This window comes from Chlorocebus sabaeus, chromosome 1 (genome assembly GCF_047675955.1).
Source record: "Chlorocebus sabaeus isolate Y175 chromosome 1, mChlSab1.0.hap1, whole genome shotgun sequence".
NCBI lineage: Eukaryota > Metazoa > Chordata > Mammalia > Primates > Cercopithecidae > Chlorocebus > Chlorocebus sabaeus.
The window spans coordinates 57912021-57927692 of record NC_132904.1 but is presented as its reverse complement, the minus strand read 5'-3'; the positions used below and the strand labels follow the sequence as shown (position 1 = coordinate 57927692).

General features: G+C 39.3%; 1 protein-coding gene across 7 annotated transcripts in view; it reads right to left on the bottom strand.

The window, feature by feature from the left end:
- The window catches only part of ZNF214 (zinc finger protein 214), a 66060-nt gene extending 61789 nt beyond the window's left edge, over positions 1-4271 (bottom strand). For all 7 annotated transcript variants that reach the window (XR_012093886.1, XR_012093887.1, XR_012093888.1 and 4 more), the window contains exons 1-3: positions 4023-4271; positions 3586-3648; positions 2946-3032 (exon numbers count right to left, since the gene is read on the bottom strand). The gene's annotated coding sequence lies outside the window, so the exon portion shown is untranslated. The remainder of the gene's footprint in view (positions 1-2945; positions 3033-3585; positions 3649-4022) is intronic.
- Positions 4272-15672: the final 11401 nt, after the last annotated feature.

Below are 15672 nucleotides of genomic sequence, written 5' to 3'. Positions count from 1 at the left end.
TTATAGTTCAAATAATAGCTAACTTAACACAATCAATTATTAGTGAGTTCTTCATGTCCAGCACTGTTGTAAGTTATTTTTACATGTATGATCTTGTTTAACATTCTTAACAGCCCTACACAGTAGCTGTTATTTCTCCAATGTAAAGATAAGACTGGCTAAGTGATTCAATCTAGTTCACAGTACTAATAAGTGATAGACATGCAATAAGCTTACGTAGTAGATGTAGAGCCTGTACTATGACCAATGTGCTATACTGATTAAATATAATGAAAGATTAACATATACTTATTATTGAAAACTTATTTTATATATGTTCCTTTTACATCTTTTTGTCCAAAATGGAAATCATCAGAATATTATTCTGTGGAAAAAGTCATCCTCTCTCCTTTTTATCTTCATTGAGTGAAAAAGAAAGGCTACATTCTTCTTCATTGCCTATTAAATGCACTACATATAAAGGACAACAATAAAAACATTCTGATACCAGTATAAGAATTGAGAAGAGGGTCCACAAAACAAGAGAGCCTCAAAAGTAATCTTCATATACATAATGTATATGTGTAATTTTGTATATGAAAAGGTAGCACCACAGTCAGTAGAGAAGATAAATGTTAGCAGAAAAATTAAATAACTAGGAAGTAAAAAGAATGTTTAAATCCTGTCATTTCTCACATCAAAATTAATTCTTGACAGGTTTAAAAATTAAAAGTTTAAAATACTTAACACAATAAACAGGAAAATTAAAGCAATTACATATTAAATTTGGAAGTGAAGAAGAGATTTCTAAGCACAAAACCATATAAGTAAAAGATTACATTTTATGCAAATTTAAAACTTATATAAACAAGTCCTTAAAGTAAAAGGCAAATGATAAACTAGGAGAAATATTTATAACATATGACAAATGATTTATATGTTTTACACACAGAATATCTACTATCAAATGGAAACAAAAACTTCAGTAGGAAAACAGTGACATATATCAAAAGGTGATTCATCAAAGAAGGAATATAAAGAGTCAATGAATATATGTAAAAAAGTCAACCCTACTGAGGATTAAAAGGATGCAAATCAAGGCAAAATTTAAAAATTAATACTCAATGCTGGCGAAGGCTCAGTAAGATAGAATCATTAATCAAATGGTTGTAGGAGTTCAAGTTCATGTAACATTTCTAAAAGAGAACATGAGTTTTTCAAAAGCCTAAAACATGCTTATATCCTTTGATTCTGTTTTCCTATTTCTCAGAGTATATCTTGAGAATATAAAAAGACCTATACTTAATAAATTATGTTAAGTATTATAAGATATTTATAACAGCAAAATATTGGGAAATACTTAAATTTTCCCCAATAAAAAGCAAACTTAATGGGAGGCCAAGGTGGGCAGATTGCCTGAGCTTAGGAGTTCGAGACCAGCCTGGGCAACATGGTGAAACCTCGTCTCTACTAAAAATACAAAAAAATCAGCCAGGTGTGGCAGTATGCACCTGTAGTCCTAGCTACTTGGGAGGCTGAAGCAGGAGAATCGCTTGAACCAGGGAGGCTGAGGTTGCAGTGAGCCAAGATCACGCCACTGCATTCCAGCCTGGGCGACACAGCGAGACTCCGTCTCAAAAAAAAGAAAGAAAGCAAAGTTAAATAAAGCATAGTATATACCTAGAATGGAACACTATATAGTCATTAAAACTCATGATACCAAAGATTGCTTGGAAAAATGCTCATTATATGTTAAGTGAAAAATGTATATAAATAACGGCTATTCATACATTGAATAAATATTTACTAAGTGCTTAGTATATGCACAATACAATTCTATATACTGGGAACATTTCCTTCCCTCATGAAGCCTATTTGTCATGACTCAAATTGTTTAATAATATTTTCTATACACTAATCTTTTTATATACATGTGTGCATACGGGTGCATATACCTATATGTTCACATTTGTACATGTGTACATACATGTACAAATGAACATGTATACATACATATCAGTATTGGTACAGACAAGTGAGTATGTATATACGATAAGTATTAGATAAAAGACTACAAGTAAATATACCCAGAGGTCAACAATGGCTATCTGTCAATATGGTTCATGTGAAGAGATGCACAAGAATAAATAACAAATTTAAACATTAATTGCCCTCCACAATGTGGCTTTATACATTCATGTTACATTTCCTTGTCAATAGCCTGGTTTCCTTATTTGTTCCCTCAAATTGTACCTGAGACTAAATGATGGCTTTCCTATTTAGAATGATATCTTCCTACTCATAATTGTTCAAATCTGAGTTTCTGTTGCTGGGTTTTAAGTGCCACTCATTCTGGCACTGTTTAATGTGGATACCTTCAGAAATTATTATTAATCTCACACAATTTGTTCCCCTCAATGTTAAGACTTTTTTTTTTTTGAAAGGGAGTCTTCCTCTGTCGCCCAGGCTGGAGTACAGTGGCACCATCCTGGCTCACTGCAACTTCAGCCTCCCGGGTTCAAGCAATTCTCCTGCTTCAGCCTCCTGAGTAGCTGGGATTAAAGGTGCCCACCACAATGCCTGGCTAATTTTCATATTTAAAATAAAGATGAGGTTTCACCATGTTGGCTAGGCTGGTCTCAAACTCCTGACCTCAAGTGATCCACCCACCTTGGCCTCCCAAAGTGCTGGGATTACAGGCATTAGCCACCGTGCCTGGCCATGACATTTATTCCTTTATCTCAGAACACCAAGAACAGCATGAATTATAAAGTAGACTTGAGTGACTGAATGAATGAATGAGTAAACATTGGGAAAAGACACCGGGTCGGGGCAGGGTCAAGTCTGCATGCTTAAAAATTTCTCAGGCAAGCGAGGAACATTTTCTGTCCAGTCATCCATCCATCCTCATTGCCACTTCCACTACTTCCACCACCCATGAAGAATGCAGGGACAATCATCCTCACCTGGGATCAGACTATGAGGAAAACAGTGTACATTCCTTCCTCCTTTGTGTTCCTCTTCTCGGGAAGGGTAGTGCTGAGATGGCTGAGCTGAGGAGGAAGGGGGATTGAAAACCCGGTATGACTTTAAATTCCCAAACTCATTAAATTCCCCATATACTAACTGGGTACGATGCACAAATCTCCTAGCATGAGGTCAAAAAGAAGCCTATAAATGTTCTTGTTTCCTTTCAACGACCAGAACGGAGAGCTATGAACACTGGCACCTTGAAATTTATTTGCAACCCTCTAGAAACTTCAAAAGATACAACTCATTTATTGAGATTACTACTACTACTACTACTACTACTACTACTACTACTACTACTACTACTAGAAAAGCACTAGCAAACTTAAATAGTATCTATTTTCAAGGTATTTTTCTTATTTTGTTCACTTTAAGTAGAAAATCATTCCGTTGTCCTCCCCTACTTGCTAAACAGGAATACTGGATTTACTATCAGAAAGGTACCCGCAGTCTTAGAGAAGTATCCCAGAACTGGAGCTCCCAGGTCCTGATCAAAGTCTCAACTCTGTCATCAAGCACTTGTAGAACTTTAAAGAAGACCAAACTTCTAGATCTTCAAGGTCTCAGTTTCCTTACCTGTAAAATGGGGGCATGAGCCTTTGCCAACCCAGTCCTTCCTTGCTGATCACAGGTAGGTTCCTGGGCAAAATGATAAGCAATTAGTTAAGAGCCCTTATTCTCTAGGGAAAAAACGTTTCATGCGTGCTCCAAGAGCAGGACAGGTTTGGGCTCCCCCAACGCGTCACGGGCTGCCCAAGTGTAAGCACCAGAGAACCAGACACACAAACGGTTCTCTAGGAGCGGGATCTCCAGGTCTTGGCCACAGATCCGGGGGTCCTCTGCTCCTGCAGTGAAGACGCGCGCGGCCTCCGTTGCTTATCCAGATCCCTGGCCAGAACTCTGCCCCAGCACCGAACGCCGGGCACCCATACCCCAGGGACCAAGCTGCTTCTGCCCTCCTCTACTTGCCTTTATTCAGTCTTAACGTGGGAGAGAAGCCGTGATGTACCCACCTACACCGGTGTCTCCGAGGTTTCTAAACCGGAGTCGCTTCTCAGTCCCTGACCCTCGATTTTCTGCCTCTCTTCCTTCAAACACAGCTCGTCTTGCCCTGTCCACTTCTGGCTCAGTCCTCCCAAGAGTTCACGTCACTTAACGGAGCCTGTGAGAGTGGACCGTTATGGCCAAAACACTCAGTCCACACAAACAATGGCCGCAGCCCCGCTGGACCGAAACGGAAGTCCTAGGTCTTGGAGTAGACACTTGCAGTGTTTCCGTGGATACGGGAGGGGCGGGGCGGGAAGAGACAGCGCGGTGGAACGTGACTCCTGATTGGCCAGAAGGATCCCGCGCCTCCCGACCTTTGGCTGCCGGCTTTCCGGCGCAGGAGAGCAGTGAGCTCGGGAGTTGCGGGCGCTCGGGAGCTGCGGGCGCTCGCGGAATGAGGCGAGAACGCACCGGCATTAACGGAATAGGAGTACTACCGAAGCATTTAGGGCCCCGGGAAAGGGGGCGTGGCTGCAAACGGAGCGACTGGCTTCGGAGAATTCTGTGACCCTCACCGCCGCGACCGACCCCGAGGAAACGCTGGCAGGTCGCCTTTGGTTGGCAAGGCGTGGTTGTCCTCGCTGTCCCGCGCCCTCGGCGGAATGAGCACCCCACTAGCCCTGGCACTAGCTAGCATCGCTCTAAACTCGAGGTTAGAGCTTTTCAAATTCCGTCCTATTGTTGCCAGAGACCCTCTTCGTTCCTGCTCCAGTGAGGCTTGCCTCCCTCCCGCCTTCCTGCCAAATCCCAGGCTCCTCTGGAGACTCCAGGCAGAGAAGGGAAATGCACAGTGGAGCTGAAATGAAGCCAGGAAAAGGAGCCCCTCAAGAACCTGTTCTGTTATTTACCTGAGTGTGTTATATTAGGAAAATATTTTCGCATCTTTGGGCCCTGTCCCTCAAACTTGGGCTTGATCAGTAATATTCAAACATTTTATTAGGCAAGGAACTTTAGGTAGGATAGTCATTAAAAGCAAGGGACTCCTTGGATTCTAATCTGGCAACACTACTTATGAGATCTTGGCTGGACTACCTAACCTTTAAGCATCAGCTGAATAGGCGTAATATTGATAGCCAATAATAATAGTAACTATTTCACAGACTTGTTAGATTGAAATGAGTTAGTGTAATTAAAATGCTTAAACCAGCCCCTGGCACATAGGAAGTACTCTGTGAACTATATATTTACGGTTTGATGTTCAGCAGGGATGGATGGCCCAGCGCCTATCTGCTTGAATTCACCACACAATAAACACCTGCATTTTTTGTGACTCTGGAGACCACGTTTTGAAAATTATTGGGCGTGGACCCTCCCTCGTTTGAGCATTCAGAGAGTATAGCATAGCATTTTAAAAATGTGGGCTTTGTTGTCTGACGGAACTGACGTTAAAAGCTATCAATCATTGTTATCCGCTAGGTGATGTTGAGCAGGTTTTTTTTTTTTTTTTTTTTTTTTTTTTTTTTTTTTTTTTTTGAGACAGAGTCTCGCTCTGTCGCCCAGGCTGGAGTGCAGTGGCCGGATCTCAGCTCACTGCAAGCTCCGCCTCCCGGGTTCACGCCATTCTCCTGCCTCAGCCTCCCGAGTAGCTGGGACTACAGGCGCCCGCCACCTCGCCCGGCTAGTTTTTTGTATTTTTTAGTAGAGACGGGGTTTCACCGGGTTAGCAGGTTGTTTAACCACTCACCCTTAAGTATTTTCACCTGTAAATTGCAACATATTTAAAGCCACAAATGATAGTTGAATTACTGAATGCAGAGACATTGACCAGTAAGAAGGAACACTGGAAGTGGGCTGTTCTGCCACACTGCTTCCAACCTGAGAACCTGAACCTCAATGAACTAACCAAAATTAAAAGAAAAAAAAAGCTAAGAGGATCCAGTTTTCAGAGAAACAAAATGTGTATCTGAAGAAATATACCTGCTAAAAGGTAGAGGCCAATATGAATAACGAAGAGCACCAAGTATAGCATACACAAGACTTTTAGGAATGAATTCTACCCAGTTACAGTTTGGGGTTTAGCAGGGGTGGGCAGCCCAGAGCCTATCTGCCTCCGTCCACCACACAATGAGCATCTGCATTTTTTATGACTCTGGAAGCTACATTTTGAAAATCATTGGTCATGGACCCACCCTGGCTTGAACATGCAGAGACCCAAAGCACCATCTTTGATGAGGGTCCTGGGAGCAGTCACCAGATGCTTAGAGATGTACCCAGGGGAGGAGTGAAGAAACTGCCTTGCATGGGAAGAGAGGGATAGCCCAAGTTCCTAGTCCAAGATGTTGCAGATTCTTCATAGCAAATAATTGAAGAATCTAAGAATAGGACTGTGGCTTGAGGGCATAGAATTTTCCGTAATTTTGGTCAATGTCACGTAACTAAGAACACAAATTGGAGTCAAGTCTGACAAGACAGCAAGGAATGTAGGGGCCAAGATCCTGATGAAAAGGGAATCTTTAAGCAGCCAACCTAAAACCTAGTGGTTTTCTCTTCAAACATTAGCAGAATTCTTAAGATGAACAGGAAAAGAAGATAAGAAGAAAACTGTTGAAGTGCACAGAAAATTTTCAGAGGTCTCATCACAGATCAGAGGAAATAGGAATTATAGTTCAAAACCCACCAAGAAAGAGATACCCAACTAGAATTCCTGGAGAGCAAAAGAATAAGTACAGAAGCAAACTGGCAATAAATAGAGATGGAGCTGCCATTCAACTTTGAGTCAGCTCTATACCTGACTGGATTGTTATTATCTGCCCCCTCTCTAACTGCCTATGAGAGGAACTCTCTCAGGAGGAATGTTATCATTCAGAACTACTACAGTGTTTCATGTACAATGTCTGATAATTCAACCAAAAATTATAAGGTCAGAAAAAAAGACAATAGAAACAAATTCATGGATGACTAAATTATTGAGCTAACAAATATATATTTAAACATAATTGTGATTAATATGTTCAGTAATGGAGAAGAGTTGACAAGATCGGGAATTTTAATTGAAAATCAAATTTAAATTTTATGCATAAAAATAAAATTGAGAATGTAATAGATGGGTGTGACAGCAGATCAGATCCACCAGAGAAAAAGAGGAAAGAATACAGATACCTAAATGAGAAGATAAATTTTATATACACATATAAAATGTTAAATATATGTTTAAATTTTAATTTTATATATATAAAATCTTAAAATGGATATTTTAAGATTTATAAAGTATATTTGTAAAATTATATGAATTTATAAAATTTTATATAATTTTAATTATGTTACATATAATTATATTACATGTATAATATATTACATATAATTTTAATTATATTACATATATAATATATATTTCATATGTTTAGCTTGGAGATTTTTTAAAAGCATTTTTATATAAAAATATTTGTACTATAAAATTTTTATTTTATATATAAATCTATTTTTACATATAAAATATAAATATATAAGCATTTATAAATATATAAAATAGATTCATATATAAATATTTATATTTATATGAATATATTTTATTTATATTTATGTATAAAAATCTCCAAGCTAAAGTACAGAGAAGAAAAGAACATAAATTGTATTAGGTCATTCTTGCATTGTATAAATAAATAACTTGAGACTAGATAATTTATAAAGAAAACAGGTTGAATTAGCTCACAGTTCTGCAAGTTTTACAGGTAGCATGGTGCTTGCATCTGCTTGGCTTTTGGGGAGACTTCAAGAAGCTTACAATCATGATGGAAGGTGAAGGGGCTGTGAGCATGTCTCACATGATGGGAGAAGGAGCGAGAGAGAGAGAGTAGGGAGGGAGGTTCCACACACTTAAGCAGATATCATGAGAACTCACTATCACAAGGACATTACCAAGCCATGAGGGACCCACCCCCATGACCCAGATACCACCCACCAGGCCACACCTCCAATGTTAGGGATTACATTTCAACAGGAGATTTCGGTGGTAACAAATATCCATACTATATCAGAAACATAGGGAACACAATGAAAATATCTAACATACACAATTAGAGTCTCAGAAAAGATAAAATGAGCAAAGATCAATATGTGAAGAAATAATGATTTATAATTTTCCAAGCCTGATGAAAAATTCTAACAGTGTATAATTTCATTATAAGTCTTAAATGGTATATTGAAATCCTACAAATATTTCCAAGGATCCCTGGAGCCATGGTATTGATCCTTGACCAAACCGGAATAGAATATACTACATAGGAATTAAGGCAGTTTTGTGCTAATGTAGTTTTCCAAAAAATACCAAGAGGGAAATCTGTAACAGCTTGCCAATATTGTTTATAGAAAATGTATTGAAGAATGATTTGCATCTGGTTTCTGTTATGCTATCTTGGTTTCTGCTATTGAACCTGGTCCCATAGCTTGGTTTCAGCTACATGACAATTGTAGTATAAAAGACCCCTACTTGAATGAGCTGTGGCTTCCCTGAAATCAAAATATCTTAGTGGTTCACTTGCTGGCCATAAAGCACAACCTTGTGACTGAGAGAGGTCTCTGGAATCTGTGTAGCTATTGTGGACCACCTTTCTTACCCCTGCTGCTTTGTATCCATGTCTGTCACAAATCTTTCAAGAGTGTGTGTGTATGTGCATGCATGCAAGTCTATGTTACACTGTATTTTTATAAATATCTCTAATAACCTTAGAACATTTGTACATTTGAATGAGAAAAATATGTGAATACAATGTGAAAAAATTCTAATTTTTTCTAATCAAGCATGTTAGCAATTGAGGTGGAGGAGGAAAAATGGTCACTTTTTGAGCCGAAATGTATCCTTTATGATTTGGTTAAAGAAATACCTGAACACATAGAAGAGGAATAAGATAGAGATGGAAATAATGAAAAAAGATCATAGGCTTAAATAGTAGATCTATAAGACCTAATATGCAGACACAAAAGTTTAGAGAGAGAGAGAGAGAGAGAGAGAGAGAGAAAGAAAGAAAGAAAGAAAGAAAGAAAGAAAGAAAAAGAAAGAAAGAAAAAAAGAAAAGAAAAGAAAAGAAAAAAAGAGGAAGAAAGAGAAAGAGGAAAGGAGAAGAAAAAGAAAGAAGGGAAAGGAAAGAGAAAGAAAAAGGAAAGAGGAGTTTATAAAAGTGAAGAAACAAATGACTAATAGAATAATAGAAAATGCCTTTGTGTTGAAAATTTTTGAGAAGGCGTGAATGTAGACCAAATAACTCACTACATTTCAGTCTGGATTAGTGAGTAAAGACCCACTAGACATAAAAAGGTATAATTTCTATACTGTAAGGATAAAGAGAAAAGCTTTTAGGTTAAAAGGGTAAGTTATCTAAAAATAAAAATGACATTGGACGTCTCTTTTGTAATGTTGGAAGCTAAAAAATGTTCAATAGCAGTATAGACTAGTAGGCTAAAGGGGCTTCAATACATCAGCCAAAATATCATTTCTCCCTAATGTAGTGAAAGAAAGGTTTAAGGATTTTCAAGAATTCAGAGCCTGTATCACTCAGATGTTCCCCCAAGTTAACAATTCAAGAAAGTACTCCAAATAAATAACAAACCCAAAACAGAAATACCCCACAAAAAATTATAGACAAGGAAACAGAGAAAGCCATGATATAAAATAAATAATAAACCAAAAGTTGCATGTATAAAGAATGCAATAAATTATTAGTCATTGTACTAAATGTGAATGGACTGAATTTTTCAATAGAAACTCTCAGAGTCACTCAAGTAAAAAAATCCAACCATATGCTGTTTTCAAGAAACATCTGTGAAGTAAGTAAAAAAAGATACCAGGCAAATGAGCAAAAATTTCAAATAATCGAAAGTTAATTTAAGAACTAAATAAAGAGATTGACCTTATATTTTGATAAAAGATACAATTTATGAAGAAGTATAATGCCATCAAACCCACTAAATACATGGAGCAAAAATGCATAAATTTGACTACTTGATTAAAAAAATACAGTTCTATGGGGAAATTCAATATATGTGTTTTAGAATTAGAACTAGGATACAATAAAATAAAGCCATGCACACTTTGAATCATGTAATTAATAATCTGAATTTCAAAGGTATATATAGAAACCTTATAACCCTAGAATTGATGATATATTTTGTGTCCATAGAACATTTTCAAAACTGATTATGAGTTTTGCCATCTTCATCCTCAACTGTTGAATGTGTTTTTAATTGCTCTGAGAATATAAGCAAAGAGAACTTCCATACCCTTGCCCATCCACACAATGCATTCACACACCTACCTGCATCAGTGCCCCTTTTCAGCTAGAAGCCTGTTCATGTAGTCACCAGTTTCTATCCATTCTTGCTCACATGACCTAACTCCAGTAATTCCCCTCCCTTGCAATGTCAGTTTTTCCCTCTATACTATATCCTTCCCATTATCAAGTATGCTGTCATTTCTCCAAAACAAAACAATAAAATTTTCTATAGCCCTGTTTTAGTTAGTGTGGGCTATTATAACAAAATACCACAAACTAGATGATTGACAACAACAGAAACTTATTGCTCACAGTTCTGGGGGTTGGAAGTCCAAGATCAAGGCACTAACAGATTCAGTTTAGTGAGGGCCTACTTCCCGGTTCATTTATGGCTGTCTTCTTGTGGAGACCTCACATGGCAGAAGGGACCAGGGAGCTTTCTAGAACCTCTTTCATAAGGGCACCAATTCCATTCATGAAGGCTCTGCCCTCACAACCCAATCATGTCCCAAAGTCTCCACCTCCTAATACCATCAGACTGAGGATTAGGTTTCAGCATATGAATTTGGGAGGACACATTTAGTCTATAGCAGGCCCACTTCTCCCTCAGCTACTGTATCATTTCTGTCCTTCCTTTTGAGCCAAACATCTTAGAAAGTAGTCTATTGTCTTCCATTTTTTCTCCTTCCAGTCTTTTTTGGCCTTATTTCAATTAGGGTTTCACCCTACCGTCTCACTGAAACTACTCTTTTCAAAATCACTGATGGTCTCAATGTTGCTAAATTCAATGGTTAGTTTTCAGTCTCATCTCGTTCTATCAGCAGAATTTGGCACAATTGATTTCAAGAATTTGGTACAATTAATCTCTCTTTCTACCTTGAAACATTTTCTTCACTTGGAGATTTAGATAGCACACTCTTCAGGTTTTCCTCTCCGGATGTTCTTTTCCATGCTTTTTTGAAAACAATTGTATTGCCGCCTCCCAGGTCTGCTCCCTCTCTGTGACTTCTAAACAGTAGAGTGATTCCTCAGGGATCAGTCTTTGAATGTTCTATTCTCACTCCCTGAATGATCTTCCATGGCTTTAAATTCCACCTATAAGCTAGTGACTGATAGTTTATATCTCCTGCTCAGACTTTGAATTCTAATTCCAAACTCCTTCTTTGTCAATTTGACTTCAATGTTTAATAGGCATCCCAAATTTACCAAAAATGTACTCCTGAAATGCCTCACAAACTTGCTTTTTTATTTTTTTTACAATCTTCTCAATCTCTCTTCCAAATTCCCAAGTCAGTATCTTAGATTTCCCTTTGACCCCTTTCTTTTCTCTTACCTCCCAATCTGTTCTGTCAGCAAATCTTTGCAGTTCTATCTTTTTTTTTTTTTTTTTTTTTTTTTTTTTTGAGACGGAGTCTTGCTCTGTAGCCCGGGCTGGACTGCAGTGGCCGGATCTCAGCTCACTGCAAGCTCCGCCTCCCGGGTTTACGCCATTCTCCTGCCTCAGCCTCCGGAGTAGCTGGGACTACAGGCGCCCGCCACCTCGCCCGGCTAGTTTTTTGTATTTTTAGTAGAGACGGGGTTTCACCGTGTTAGCCAGGATGGTCTTGATCTCCTGACCTCGTGATCCGCCCGTCTCGGCCTCCCAAAGTGCTGGGATTACAGGCTTGAGCCACCGCGCCCGGCCTGCAGTTCTATCTTAAGTACTCAGAATATGACTACTTTCACTACCACGACTGCTACCAGCCTCGCCCTAGCCATCATTTTCTCTCATCTGGATTATTATAATAGCCTCTTAATTGGTCTGCTTGCTTCTGTCATTACTCTGCTCCAGGATACTTCATATAGAACCAGGATGATTATCTTAAAACATAATAGTTATTATTCACTTTGCCCCAAACCCTCAGTTGGCTTCCTAGTTTACTCAGAGTGAAAGCCAAGGTATTACAGTGGCCTATAGGGCACTACATGATATCTCTCTTCTTACCTTTCTCATTTCCCCCCTATTTTTCTGATTTGTATTCCACTATTTTGCTCCCTTATCCCATATTAGCCATTCTGGACTAATTGTTATTTCTTAAACTTGCCATTCTTGTTTTCACTTTACTCTCTTCTTTCATTAATGAGGTGCTGTTGATTGATTCATTCACTGCTTTAAGTGCTGAGAATAAAAAACAGAATGAAATAAATAAAAATCTTTCTTTTATGGATCCATTCTCTAGGTGGGGAGGTGTGGAGTAAGGAGAGATCAATAGCCAGTAAGTAAATAAGTAAAATTATTTATTGGATGAGAGTAAAAATACAAACAAAAGAGTAATTCAAATTTTGTTATTCATTGTATTTGTGTATGTGACTGTTAATTTAATTATGCAGCATGAAGAAAAAAATGTAAAAGGATACATACCAGAGAATTGATATGTTTAATGTGTATTGTTTATTGGGAGGGATTGATGTAAGTACAGACAGGAAGAAATTAGGGGCCTATAAGGCAATCTCTCAAACTCTTAGTAAAAATGGAATACTACCACTTTTATTTTACCTTTATGCTTGTGATAGAGAAGCAAAATGACAAGTTCTTTCAATTTGACAAAGAAATCCTACAAGCATTTTTACCTTTTTACAACACAGAGATGTCATTTAAAGTATATTAAGAGCAATGAATGAACAAGTACTACAGTCACTCATATTTGCAGACCTTTTAGATATTAAAGATCACTTTCACAAGGCATTGCAATAATTTCAAAAGTCCAGGTTTCTCATAAGATCCCTCTGAAGAAATAACACTTCCAAATGTAAGTTTACATATAAACGCCTCTATCCTCTTCCACATATTTACCACAGAAGATACAGTGTTCAATATAGGATCCTCTGTGCTCAGCAAACCTGTGGGCGCACGTCCTTCTGAAACGAAAACAGAACAAGATAATAACAGTATGAATATTTATACAGATATCCTTCATGGGACAGCAAAAATGTTCTATTTCATGGTTTTCTGTGCATGTTAGAAACAATTTCAAAACCAAACCTTCCAGAATTTATAGTTTCTCTTAAGATGTACATGTTCGTGAATGTAATATTCAGCACATTAGCACATTATAGCAATTTAACATAGTATGTTGGAACCAAACTAAAAAGAGTTTGCCTTTTCTCTCACCCTACACTTGGCTATCCTTTTGAGGTAGTTTTTGTATGAATCTTTATAATCTAAACCTCTGATTTCTGGCTGTTATTGAGGTTGTTGGACCTGTCTTGCTAACTAGCATGCCTGAATCCTTAGTATCAGTTGCCTAGAGTGCATATTTTCTTAATGCCAACGAATACTGGCTCCTCCTTTGTCAATAAAGCTTGAAGTTCTCCATGAAGAGTCCAGCTGGAAAAATGCTACCTTAAATAAGGATAAATCACCCAAATCTTGCTGCTATATGAATATGAAAACTTGTTCCAAATGGGTAATCCTTAGAAAAAGGAAGCCATCCGAACAGAGCATCCATTTACCCATGTGATCCAGAGGTTTCTCATCTGAGAGGCAATTCTCAATCCTGAAGCTCCTAGATCTATTAGCTTCTAAGACTGTCTTCAGGGGCCAAGGCCATGAATTCATCTTAGAACAGTTCTAGTCATGTGGGATTTGAATGAAATTGCACTATCCATAAATCAACACAGAGCCTTAGTGACTACTGTGGTCAATTTGACTCAGATGTTCCTTAAATATGTCGAGTAGGCTCTTAACTGAGGGTCTCTGCGCTTGCTATTTCTTCCTCCTGGAGTGCTCCATCTCCCAGATATCTGCATTGCTCACACTTTCACGTTCTGCAAATATCACCTTAGTAGTGTCTTCTCTTCCTATTCAAAGAGAAATAGGACCCATCCCCCACTTCTCACCCCCAGCGCTGTATTCCTTGCCCTATTCTGATTTTCTCCACAGCAATTATCACCACCTGGTATACTACAATTCATTATCTGCGCCCCTTCAACAGAATGTAAGCTCCATGGAGGTAAGGGCTAGATGAGCAAGACTTTGGATATTTTATTCACTGCTAGACAGGACCCAGAAAACTGACAGGCACAAATAAGATGCTCAATAATTGTACGGCTATTAGATGGACGAATAAAGGGACACTGCTTATTGGGAGTCAGCCAGTCTGGGAAAGGTCCTTCAAAGCTAGGGTTCAATTCCCCGACTTCCTCTTCCCCACATCGGGAAGGCAAGGAGGAAGGACGTGCGTCCACAGGTTTGCTGAGCTCAGAGGATTCTATATTGAACACCGAATCTTCTGCGGTAAATGCGGGGAAGAGCATAGAGGTGGAGAGTGGGAGCAGCGCTCCCTTGGCCCCTCCAGCCAATGGGAAGAGAGATTCGCTAGGTCAGGCGGTGGGGTCCAACCACCCAGGCTGGCCCGCAGCCCTCTTAAAGGGTTTGCTCCTCTCGCAGGGGAGGAGGGAGACAAGGCATTAAGGGCCGGAGTGCGTTCCCCTTTGCTGTAACAACAAGTGCCTGTTGATACTTTCCTGTCCCTCTGAGGCCTGGCTTTCGGCGCTTTTACCCTTTGACACCGACGCCTGATGAGACCGAGGTATGGAATGACTCTCCTCTTCTCTGGATGCATACTTTGTCCACTCTAAAATGGGAAGTTGGGTTCTCTGTGAGTCCATCCAGCGCCCACATTCTGAAAATGAAAGTAATGTGGACTCAGGGCCCAAGAGGATGAGTTGCCAGGACATCCCAGGGTGGGACACTTTTGGGCATGGCGCCGGACACGACCAGAGTGGAAAAGCGACCTTGAGGGTGCGAGTCCACGGTCACCTGCAAGTAGCCTTCGGCTGGAGACCTAGTGTGGCCTGTATCCATTTGTAAAATTCCAAAGAGATAAAGAAATGAATGCCTGCCAGCTGTACTGGAATTTGGCAGGCACTGCCTGCGGTGCCCACTTCTAGAATCTCCTGGATTAAAACGATATGAATAGTCCCACTTTCACCAGGCTTGACGAATGCAGGCAAGCCCCTCGCCTCTCTACCCAGGAGCAGGTGTTTGTCCTTCAGTCTGAAGCTATTCCCGCCACCTGTGTTCTGCCGTCTTTCATTCACTCTGGGTCTCCTGCTAGCCCCTCTCCCTACTGAAAACGAAACAAGCCGCCTAAAAACTGCTCTGCAGGTGCACCAGGTTATCAGTATCTGTCTCTCCACCTCTCCCTAGCAAAGTTCAAGAAATATTAGTAAGGTGGCACATGCTTGCTCCCTGCGTTGGTCATCCTCTAGCCTATAGTGCTTTAGTGCTTTAACACCCCCACTCCCTCCACTCCAGCAGTGACCCAAAATTGCTCTTTCTATGCAAGTTAGCAATTATTGTCAACATGCCAAATTCAAGTACAGATGCCAGGCATTCATTTCTTTAACTCTTTGGAATTTGACAAAT